Raw genomic sequence first — 12,286 nt, forward strand, 5'->3', positions numbered from 1 at the left:
AAATATTTTATCTATTAACATGACACTTGAAAAATCTAGTACCCGTTTGATTATCTTACGAAAAACAGTTTTTGGTGTTTTCTCGTTTTTCAAAACGAGAAAACATCCTAAAAAGCGCTTGATAAATGGTGTTTCGTAAAACGTGTTCTTAGGAACATTAATCAAAATTTATGTGGCATAGAAGACTTTTGACAGAACATGTTAAATGGTGTTTCGTAGAACGTATTCTTAGGAGTATAAATCAAAATTTATATGGTTTGGAAGACTTTTGACAGAACATGTCCAACATGTTCTGTCGTTTCTAGGCATAAGTTGGACAAAACTGTGCCCGATATTCTCACATCATTTGCCTTCTCATTTGACCCAACCCATTGTCGTCCTCCTCACGAGCTCTGAAGAAAAACCAGCAAGGAGAACTCGTGATTCAACAAGCTCTGAGAAGCTCCATGGAAGCCATCTCCAAAGCCATATGAAAGCTCCATTCTCTTCGTCTCCAAGCAAGATCGAAAAACCCTAAATCCAAAGGTAAAACCCCATTAACCTCTCTTCTTCTTCTTCCTCTTCTTTTCCGTTTTTTTTTTCTTTGCGATTTATCTTCGATTTTTTACCTTCTTCTCTTATTCTACCTCTTCATCTTCTTCTTCTTGCGTTTTGTAGAAACCCTAAATCTAAAGGTGTAAGCAATAGGTTTATTTGTTTCTGTTTTATATGTTTTGATTCAAGGGTTTTACAACCTATGTGGAGCGGAGAATTGTTGAAGCTGTGCAAGGGAAGAGATATCTGCTCCAAAAACTAGCATTGGTTGGAGGGGTTTGAATGAAGAAATGGAGAGATTCAAGGACAACATGGAGTTCACCATTTGCTTGATAGCTGCAACTCCAGTGCCTTTGTTAAATTGGGTTTTCTCTGTGAGGATCAGATCTAGGGTTTTGCCAGGGTATTCACTCCCTGAATTTGAAATCTGATGAGTTGGCTTGTAACTGTATGATGAAAGAGATTTGTTTGGAGGGAAGAGCCTTGGATGGCTTTAGATGCCTATTGTTTGATCTCTGTGATTTTATTTTAACTCTGTGATCTTTATGTATGAATTTTCCACACACACTTTATCCTGCTCACCTGGAAACGTTTTCAGAACAAGTTTATCAAGCGGGTCAAAAGCGGTTTCTCAACACAGAAACGGAAAAAACTATTCTGTTGTTTCTCAATACAATTTTAGCATAGAAACAGTAGTAAGGTTATTAAGCGGACCCCTAACTTTTATGTTATCCAAAGTCCCACAAAAAAAAAAACAAAAAGCTTTGATTACTATTAATGGGAAAAGTTAATATTCTACCCCTATTCCACAACTCTCTCTACATTATGGGACCCAATCGCATAACATTCCCACCCCATCCTCCCCCATCAAACAAACGGGTCCCAAGGGAATGATGTGGTGGTGTCATCCATGGAAGAAGGAGAAGAAGGGAGTGAATATTTGACATTAATGGTTGCTAATAAATTAAAAGGAAATTTTATTCAATGGAGAGTGGGCTTCGATGGTCTTGATCTTCGGAGTACTGTAAGTAAGAACCTTCAGAGAAAAAAAAAAAAGGAAAGAAGAAAAATTATCAAGCATCTACGCACTTAGGAAGCCAAGAACAAACAAATCCCCTTCAATCCATGTATGTTTAAGTTGCTACACATTGATTCATGGAATTCCCAAGCGGAATTGAAGATGTTGAGGAGGCACAGAGTAATTTCACATCGTATCCATTGTTGGAAGTGCAGAATAGGGGGGCGGGGTTATATGATGGGGTCCTTGCAGAATCACATGGATGTGTAACATGGGCAGCTCGGGTGTGGTTTAGGGAGAGAGGGGGATTGTGGACAGCGGGGATGGTCGATTTAGGCGGTGCTTCCCATCGTACGTTGTTGGCTCTAGTAACTCTAGTTGAGTCACTTGAACTTTCTTTCCTTAGTATGGAACTGTGCATGGATGAGTCAAGCTTGGCGAGTAATCTACCAACATTGTTGCACGACTCTCAAGGTGTTTGTTCGACCAACAAGGTTGGGGGCAAGAGAGGGAGAAGGGGGATTTATAGAGAGTGAGCAACATTGAGGTGGGGAAGAGGGCAAGGCGGGGAAGGAGCATTAGTGGGGGCGGGGAAATGGGTTGTGCTGGCAACAGAGGTGGAGGTGGAGGTGGAATTGGAGAAAAGGGGGTGGGGTCGCAGAGAAGGGGTTGAGGAGAGACGGGTTGAGGAAGATGATGTGAGTCCCACATTATTCCCCTAAAAAAAGGCAAACCCTTGAGAAGCTGTTGCCTATTTTTTGTTTGGGGGAATTGCCTAGATCTACTAGATAGCAAAAAGATTTACAAAATTAGCAGGTAGAAATTATATTTTACAATCACAAGTAACAATGTTCAAAAGATTTACTAAATTACTGTATAAGTAAAAAAAAGTTAAAAGAATAACCTAAAAATATCCCAACATTATTTTATAATGCAAATTGAGCAAACTAGATAGATTTGCAGAGACACCAGATTTCACCGAGAAGGAGTTGACGATTGATAGAAATGATCTCTCTCTCTCTCCCCTGCAATGCATCGATTAAATCCCATGCAACAAAAATCCAATAAAATGATTTTGTGAAAAGCTCTAAGAGATGATTACTAGTTTCACTTTTTGTTTACATCATATTTCAGTCAATAGACTGAACCTATTTCACTCAAAACTGACTTGTCAGTCAGTGATGACGAACTGTCAGTGATCGATAAACAGTCAGTGACTGACAAATTGTAAATGACTGAAAAACGGTCAGTGATCGAATAACAATCATCAAGGGAGTTATAATAAACCTTTAAGGATGTGGGTAGTTATGGAACTATTTGGTAACGACTAGAAACAAACAGAACTACCAAAATAGCTTATAAAAGATAAATTCTACAACAAGGGAAGGGATCCTCAGATCAACACAACAAACAATTTATCTTTTATCTTTTTCTTTTTCTTTTTTCTTATTAGATGTAGTTTTTGTCACAAAGTGAGTTCCGGCCATATCTCTCTTTATTACTGTTCAATGTGTATATATATATATATATATATATATACAATAGGTCAGGTTCTAGAACCTTCACAATGTAAATACATAGGACTAGACACGTGGCTAGATGACTGGTGTAGATGTATCCTCATTAGCCCCCCTCAAGTGCATAGGCGGTGAACCGACAGTAAGCTTCCCTTTGAGCCAAGTAAAACGCTGACGGGAGAGACTTTTAGTAAGGACATCTGCAATTTGATCTACCGTAGAGAGATAGCGAATAGCTAGTTGGCGAGTCGTCACCATATCTCGTATGAAGTGAAAATCTATTTCAATGTGCTTCATGCGAGCATGAAAAACTGGGTTGGCAGAGAGATAGGTTGCTCCAACATTGTCACACCAGATGACGGGTTGAACTGATAGAAACACACCGAGTTCCTGTAGTAGAGAGCAGAGCCAAATCAATTCAGTAGCAGCGGAGGCAACAACACGATACTCAGCCTCAGTGGAGGAGCGAGAGACCGTCTTTTGTTTCTGGGAGCTCCAGGAAAATTAGATTCGTACCCAAAAAAATAACATATCCCAATGTAGACTTCCTATCACCCTGGCACCCTGCCCAATCAGCGTCAGCATAGGCATGAAGTGCCAAGAAAGAGCACGGCCGGAGGAGGATACCCTCCGTGGAGGAATACTTAAGGAAGCGTAAGACTCGTTTTGCGGCAGACCAATGCTAGTCTATGGGCCGATGCTGGTCCGACGTTAGCATTGCTCGTTTTGCGACAGACCAATGCTAGTCTCACTTTGATACCATGTCATAAAGTGAATTCCATATCTCTCTTTGTTACTGTTCAATGTATATATATATACAATAGATCAGGTTCTAGAACCTTCACAATGTAAATACATAGGACTAGACACGTGGCTAGATGACTGGTGTAGATGTATCCTCATCAGTTTTTAGTGGGGTTGATCTCGGCCACAATGTCTCAATAGCCTGTGTTTCAAGAGACATTCTGTAGGTCTTTAGATGTCTTTTTAAAAGATATCCATTTGCATAAAGTTGTAAGCTTCAACAGATACGTTCTCCAAATAAGCAATTTGATTTCAAAGTTCTTCTTGGCGTTGAAATTTTTATATTTAAAAAACTTTGAAGCGACCGAGGCATTGGAAAGATCCCACTCTTTATCGATTAGAAGTCAAATTCAATTTATTTTATCATCTCTCGAGTCCTTATGACTCTGGCATGCCTATGCATCTTCAATTCACATCGAATGCTAGAAATGTTGGTAACACTTTTTGGCATGCCAAGGAGGACACCAGAATTGAATAGTATCGATCACCAAGAAGAAGGAATGCTATCCAGTCTCAAATCAGGCAATGAAAAGGTGCTCAACCAGGGGCAAATCCCATTGTAAATGAGCATTGAGAAGTCGTAACCCCCTAGATATTGATCAATATATTGGCCAACAAACGGCGTGGTTTATGTAACAGCCTTGCTGCTGGCATTTTGGACAGCCGAGAATCTATTTTCAAGGCCAGTAACCAGACTTGGTCGCAACCAAGCAAAGAGCAAGTTCTGTTCTATGAACTTTCGATTTTAATTTTGCTTGAAGCCGCGACCGAACAAGAAAGTCCCAACCTCAGTGGTGTCTCTTGTGTTGATATTCTAATAGCAAATCTCTGAATGCACCACTTTGTATAGGATTGATGAAGCATCGACAACATGAACGATTGTTGTTTTTTACGAAGAGAAGGAAGATGAGGAACCATGGTTTCTCTGGTTGAGTGCGATTGAAGGACACAGATCTGATGCATAAATTGCTTCACTGAGATAAGCTTTTACCCATGGAATTATTGTTCATCCTAATGTAATTAAGTTCATAGGTGCTTCAATAGGCACATCAAATCTGAACATACATCAGAAAATGGTCTCAAGGGATGCCTTGTAGTGTTTGAATATCTACCAGCTGGAGTTGCATGGGATAATGCCAAGAAATATATACTTCAAGGTTGTTGCTTTAGAGCATGCAAGGGCACTTGGTCTCAAGGGATCACATGCACACAAGGCAACTATTAATGGTGACACCATTGCGAATTCACTAAAGGACACATTTGATTCATCACTTGACATCATCATTAAGCTCATGGCTGTGTAATCGGCTTGTGTTTGCTCCATTCTTCACCATTGCGTGATGACCTCATCTTCAAGTTCTTTTAAGGGATGACATGGGTAACATCTGAATGGGCAAGGACACTTGGCCTCAAGGGATCAGATGCACACAAGGCAGCTGTTAGCGGTGATACTATAGTGGATCCACTAAAGGACACATTTGAGCGATCACTTGATATCATCATTAACCTCGTGACTGTAATCGCTTGTGTTTGCTCCATTCTTTGCCATTGCGTGGTGGCCTCATCTTCAAGCTCTTTTAAGGGATGACATGGGTACCATCTGAATGGGTGGATCAAGATAATCACCTTTTTTTTTTCTCCTTATTTCCCTTGTCTTGCTCCTCTCAACCTATTATAAGAACTGGGTGTAAGCAAAACAAAATCCATGTAATTGTTCTTTAAAGCTCATCATAAACAATGAATCTTCTGTTTACAGGTGTAATGAGTTTCTGTTCCTTAGCACTCTCAATCAGAATGTCGCTTTTCTGGATGGTCATGTCCATAATGTATATCATGACTGTCAGACAGAACCGATTTGACTCCTCCCACATTTTATAAAGACCTTTATGGTCAATGAAACTATCAGCCAAAGGCTGGGGAGGTTTGTCAACTTTAAAATGGCAAAATCCATACTCACTGTAGCCATAGAAAAACATTAAAGAATCCGTTCCATTCCCTAAATTGGAACCATTCAAGATTGTGATAGAAGATAATTAGAAACTTAAAGCTGGTAAACATGATCACTTAAAATTTACCAAAACATACAATAAGCAATAACTAAAGGCATATCAATATCCCAATAATATAACAGAAAACTGATTAATTAGGGCTTATTAACCGGATTTATCCCAGTTTTATTTTCAGTAACTGTAGGAAAACATAAACTGGAGAAAGATCCGGTGTCGTCGGAGTCACACCTGTGGTGGCAAGATTGCCCAATACGCAATGGAATCTTTCACATGTAAGGCGAGACGCTTGCAACAACACCACTCTAAGGATTCCGTCACCTGTGGTGGCAAGACAAGAACCTCTAAAGCAGCGAAGTCCAAAACGTCACCCTCACACCATCAAGCGAAATCGACCAAACAATGACTCACCTGTGGTGGCAAGAGCACATCATTCGCCATATGGTTTTCTTGACTGCAATCCATCCGAATAGTCAATGATGATCTCACAATCCAAGTAACTAGCCCACTGAGTGAAAGCGTAATCATTTAAATCATGAATCCCATAGACTTGGATTGCTACTGAATGCCCATTTATTTCAATAATCTCCATCAATATTGTTTTTGTCATAAAACACACATAGCCAGTATATTTACAGTAATGTCACCTAAATTAACTTTTTTGTGACGTTCAGAATTATGACAGAATGTCAACATCATGAGTAGGTTACATGCAATCCCTCGTGACGAAATTGAATATCACCGACTGTATAACACCGATGAACAAGTCTAAATACATCAAATTGGCTAAAAATTCATGAAAAGCCAGTGTAATGCATCCATCACCCATAGTAGGACATAGCATGATTGAATTCTTTCTTCCCATTGGTGACACCCAAAGAAAGCTTCATATAAGATCTAAAACCTGTTCAGTTTTGAACTAAACAACCTTGTTAAAAAACTGTCATAAACTGAAAGACCAAAACCGGTGAAAATCAAAAGACCATACTGGCAACGGGTCTACTGGTCCCAAAAATAAGTAGACGAGCCGGATTATTGAGTCAACCCAACCTAATGGAATACAATGACGAAAAAACCCATGCACAATAGAAGGACTAACAAGTCAATAAATTCATAATTACGACATCGTAGAGATTCTAAAATAATGACTATAAGTACAGAAAGTAATCCACAAATTGTAAATGATTTTCAAGACTAGAAATGATATATAGAACCAATTAACAAAAACGATTTCTAGAAAGGAAGCCAAACACAATAATCATAAGGTCATATCTGAAATTTTGAAATTATTTCAATAGATCAAACTTAAACCGTATGATTTCTAATTTACTTCCATAACCAATTTATGGTCAATCCATTTATAAGACCCTTTTTCAAGTAGGTTTCATTAAAACTATGATGGAAGTATTTAATCCGCAACTTTATAAGCCCAAGCTTATTACTTAAATAATCTAAAAACATCAATTCTATTGGAACATCATCATGTTCATCTTGTACAGAAGTTACAAAAAAATAAAACTTTAATATCTTCACATATTTATAAAATAACTTTATGGGATATGAAACGATGGAACATGTGACAACAATATCCCCTCAGTAGTAAACTTGTAAATATCAGATATTAAAGATTGTGTTTTCCTAAATATCACAAATAACCAAAAGCGTACATCACTGATTATAATACCTCATGACAATACAAAATGTCATGAGTTCCTTATGTATTGTAATACACATGTGGTCTTACTTACTACCTTGTGACATACTTGGATGTCACAACCTTAATGGCATTGAATCTACACTTAGAATAGTCCAAAATGTGATGTTGTAAATCATATATATATGTGACATAGCATGAGGGAAAACAAAACATAGATGATTGATCAATTAAACAACCAATATGCACCAAAATTTACTTTATGTATCCAAACACCTTAAAAAGCCAAAGGGATACATACTGCAGCTAAACAAACCCTTATATGGGAGTTTAATTTAATGTCTCTCAAAATTGAGAGTATACTTTAATACGTTCCTGACACTATATGAAACATTAAATTACCCTTGACTTAAATTTTATACTCCCACCGATTCAAGGTGCTTCTTAAAATTCAGGATCAGAACGGTAAAAAAAATGGTTTAAAAATAGCCTTAAAATAATTTAGAAAATCACTTTTATTAAAACTGTTTCCAAAATGGAATTATTTCCCTGAAGTAGAAGTGCATAAATGGTATTCTGAAGCAAAAATATTTCTTTGCAACATTTTCAAAAAATTACTTCTGTAAATGAAATATACCAAATCATTTTCTACAAATAATCCATAATCTGAATTGTACCAAAACAGACAAACTTAACCAAAAACTGAACAAAGTTCATAATTACATTGTCCCACTGATCGAACCATATAATCGGCTTGGAGTACATAAATCCATCCTCCCACCGGTTCGGTCAGTCAATATGACAATGTGTTAAACATGACATGAAACGATGATAAGCCTTTAATAAAGAAAAATTAATACAGGCTTATATACTTATTACACATTTTCAAATTTATTGGACTTTATAATAATAAGTCACCAAAAACACCATATGAGCCAATTTTATTTTCATTCAAAAGTCCTCTTTAGGCATGTAACAAAAACAACTGAAATGAAACTAAGTGTTACCATGCACAGAACTTCCCTATCTTGCCAGATTGAAACATAACGAGGTACAAATCAAACACTAAACGTGTTCCTATTGGAACACCACAATGTATGAGCATTGCCTCATGATGGTAATAACAAACAATCATGAGATATACATCACATATGTCATATTGTTACAATGAATACCGTCAAAGATTTGTACCGTATTATCGAACACAAGAGTATGAAACAATTAATATCAATATAAGGTGTTCCATCATGCCATTACTAGATCCAACAAATAAATAATTTTCTATCATAATGCCAATCACAAAATCACATTATGTGAAAATTGAAAACACAGCAAAAAAATTTCTAAGTGTTAGAAATCATGTGTTCCCTATCTTGACAGATCATAATAGCACAAAATATAAATAAAAACAGAATTAAAACAGAAAAGTAATCAAAACTGTTTTTTTTTTGTTTTTTGTTTTTTTTTGTTTCTGTAACCTATTTTTCTGTTTCTGTTTCATCTGTTTTCCTGTTTCTGTTTCATTTGTTTTCTGTTTCACCTGTTTTTGTTTCTGTTTTTAAAACAAAAACAAAACCAAACTTATGTTTCTTCTTCTTTTTTTTTTTAAATTCTGTCTGGGTGAACCAAAATCGAACTGGTCAAACCATGGACCAGACCAAAAGATCAAAATGGTCTTGGTCAATGGTCAACGCCCACCCAGGTCGGGTCAACGAGTCAAAACTCGGGTCAGTGGGCCGGGTCACAGGGTCGACCCGACCCGGTGCACGTTCGCAGCCTTGATCCTTGCACGATAGCAAAACCCATTTTAACTTTTATTAAAATCTTTGTCTTTTTTACTTTTCCTTTTTAAATTTTTTAAAAAACAAAAAAAAAAAAAAAAAGTAAATGGGGGGGGGGGGGGAATCAGATAGGGAATATTCCCTATCTTCTTCCCCAAATCGCAAACTGAAAACGCAGGTGGGTTTTTGAAAAAAAAAAAACTTCCCATTGCCGCCGGCCACGATGGCCAAACCAGGGACCGACAGCAAGCATAAACGCCGGCGAATGACCACCGTCCATGGGCGACAAAAACCCCGGCCTCAGCTGACCGGAAAAGCCGACTACAGGAGAGATCGAAACGAAAAAACAGGGTTTTAATGAAAAAAATAAAAAAAAACTCTTTTTGCCTTTTGCGGTGGGCGAATCATGGGTCGACGGTCAGCAAACACGCCGGCGAATGTTCGTCAACCACCGGTGACCTAAACCCCGGCCTCAATGGCCGGTAAAACCCAACGGCCAAAAAACTTTCTGGTAAAAAACCAACGCCCAAAACCCTTTTAGGGTTTCATAACACCACCGCTTCAACCCTTCCTTTTTCTTCTTTTTTTTGATGTTTCTGGTTGCCAAAGGGAATAGCATTCGGCCAAACCTACGGCCAAAAAGGTTCTGCTCACTCGGCCATGGTTTCGGCCATGGCCAATGCAAATTTTTTTTTTTTTTGTAAAATCTATCAAATGCATTCATGCACAACCAAAATAAAAAAAATTGCAGCCTCATTGATCAACCATGATCGGCTCTGATACCATTGATAGAAAAACTCATGCGGAACATCCATGGAGATCAATGAGCATACAAAAACATAGATGTGTTCTTGGCGTACCTGGATCCATGTTTGTGGAAGCCGAACTCTTGACGATTCCTATCGCACACGGACTGTGTTGGTCTAGTCTGCGCTTTTCCACTCAACTTTAGGTTTCTCATTAGTGGTCACTTAATGGGCCAGTGACAACTATTTATAGTGGTGAGGGCAGGGACCAACCCTGCATAGAAACTAGGGTTTCCTTCCCATTAAGAAAATAATACTTTAGGTCCACACATAGTAACTGGACTCATATCATTAAGGCAGCTTCCATCAACACTGCTAAACCGATTTTGTTAAAATAAAGTGGGACTATGCTAGCCCACCTTTATGGAAATCTTATAAAGGACACTTGGCCTCAAGGGATCAGATGCACACAAGGCAGCTGTTAGCGGTGATACTATTGTGGATCCACTAAAGGACACATTTGAGCAATCACTTGATATCATCATTAAGCTCGTGACTGTAATTGCTTGTGTTTGCTCCATTCTTTGCCATTGCGTGGTGGCCTCATCTTCAAGCTCTTTTGAGGGATGACATGGGTACCATCCAAATGGGTGGATCAAGATCATCACCTTCCCCCCCCCCCCCTTATTTCCCTTGTCTTGCTCCTCTCAACCTTTCCCATATTTGTTTTTTTGAAGGAGTAACTTATATTTTGATTTCTCTAATTGGTAGTAGAGAGGTGCTATATGACCTATAATACCGATAAAAAACTTATCCACAATTCCATTTGAACTCGTGTGATCTCATTCAAATAAGATTGTGAGGGGCATTATTTACATCCTATTTCGGTTAATAGACTGAATCTATTTTAGTCAAGACTGACCTATCAGTTAGTGACCAGAAAATGATCAGTGATGAAAAATTATTAGTGATCGAAAAACGGTCAGCGATCGATGAAACGATCAGTGACTGATGAATTGTCAATGGTCGAAAAACAGCAAGTGATCGAATAACAATCAACAAGGGAGTTATAACCAACCTTTAAGGATGTGGGTAGTTTCGTAACTACTATAAACCACCAGAACTACCAAGATAGCTTATAAAAAAGAATTCAACAACAAAGGAAAGGATCCCCATATCAGCACTATCAACAATTTATCTTTTATCCTTTGTTTTTTTTTTTTCTTATTAGATGTAGTTTTTACTGGTGTTGGTCTTGGCCCCAATGTCTCAATGACCTGTGTTTCAAAAGACATTTAGTAGGTCTTGCTTGGAGAATACCTCCAGCAATATATCTTTTTAAAAGACATCTATTAGCATCAAGTTGTAAGTTTCAATAGATACGTTCTGCAAATAAGCAATTTGATTACAAAGTTCTTCTTTGCATTGCAATTTTTACATTTAAAAATATTTGAAGCCACCGAGGCTTTAGAAAAATCCCACTCATTCCTGATTAGAAGTCAGATTCAATTCATTATATCATCTCTTGAGTCCTTGCTACTCTGGTACTCCTACGCATCTTCAACTCACATTGAATGCCGAAAGTGTTGGTAACACTTTTTAAGGTACAATTAAAACCCTAAATTGAAGACAGATTTTCAAGTCTAATTGCTGACAATAATCATTCTAAGAACAAAAATGTGGATTGTTGGGTGTATCTATGGATTCTAGGAAGATAACCCAAGATACCCAGTGCTATTGGAAAGCCGGGTCCAAGCATCTCACTGCTGTCGCCGAGGAAGGCGAGTTCAAGCGACTCAACTGGAGGGGGTTTGCAGGGAGTGAGTCCATAGGGCTGAGGCGGGGGAGAGCTTAGGGTAGGGAAGGAGCATGAGTGGGGGCAGGGAAATGGGTTACACTGGTAGTAGGGGTGGGGTCTAAGGCTGTCAATTTAAGCCAGATATGGCATAATTTCTATTTCAATTTAGGATTGATTTCATGAAATAGTCAACAAATAGACGATGAAATTAAATGAACGGAAAATGTTTTCTACGTGGGACGTAGGGGCCACGCCCACGCACAATAGGAGTTGGAATGATCACCATGCCCCCATGTATGGCCAAAATTCCGTCCCCTTTTGTGTCACTGCATGTGCTCTCATTGGTTGGCACGCATGGCGTGGCCCCTGCGTCCCACCCAGAAAACAGTGCCTCTTAAATGAAATAGATATTATGAAACAGCTTCTCA

Source organism: Telopea speciosissima, chromosome 1 (genome assembly GCF_018873765.1).
Source record: "Telopea speciosissima isolate NSW1024214 ecotype Mountain lineage chromosome 1, Tspe_v1, whole genome shotgun sequence".
Lineage (NCBI taxonomy): Eukaryota > Viridiplantae > Streptophyta > Magnoliopsida > Proteales > Proteaceae > Telopea > Telopea speciosissima.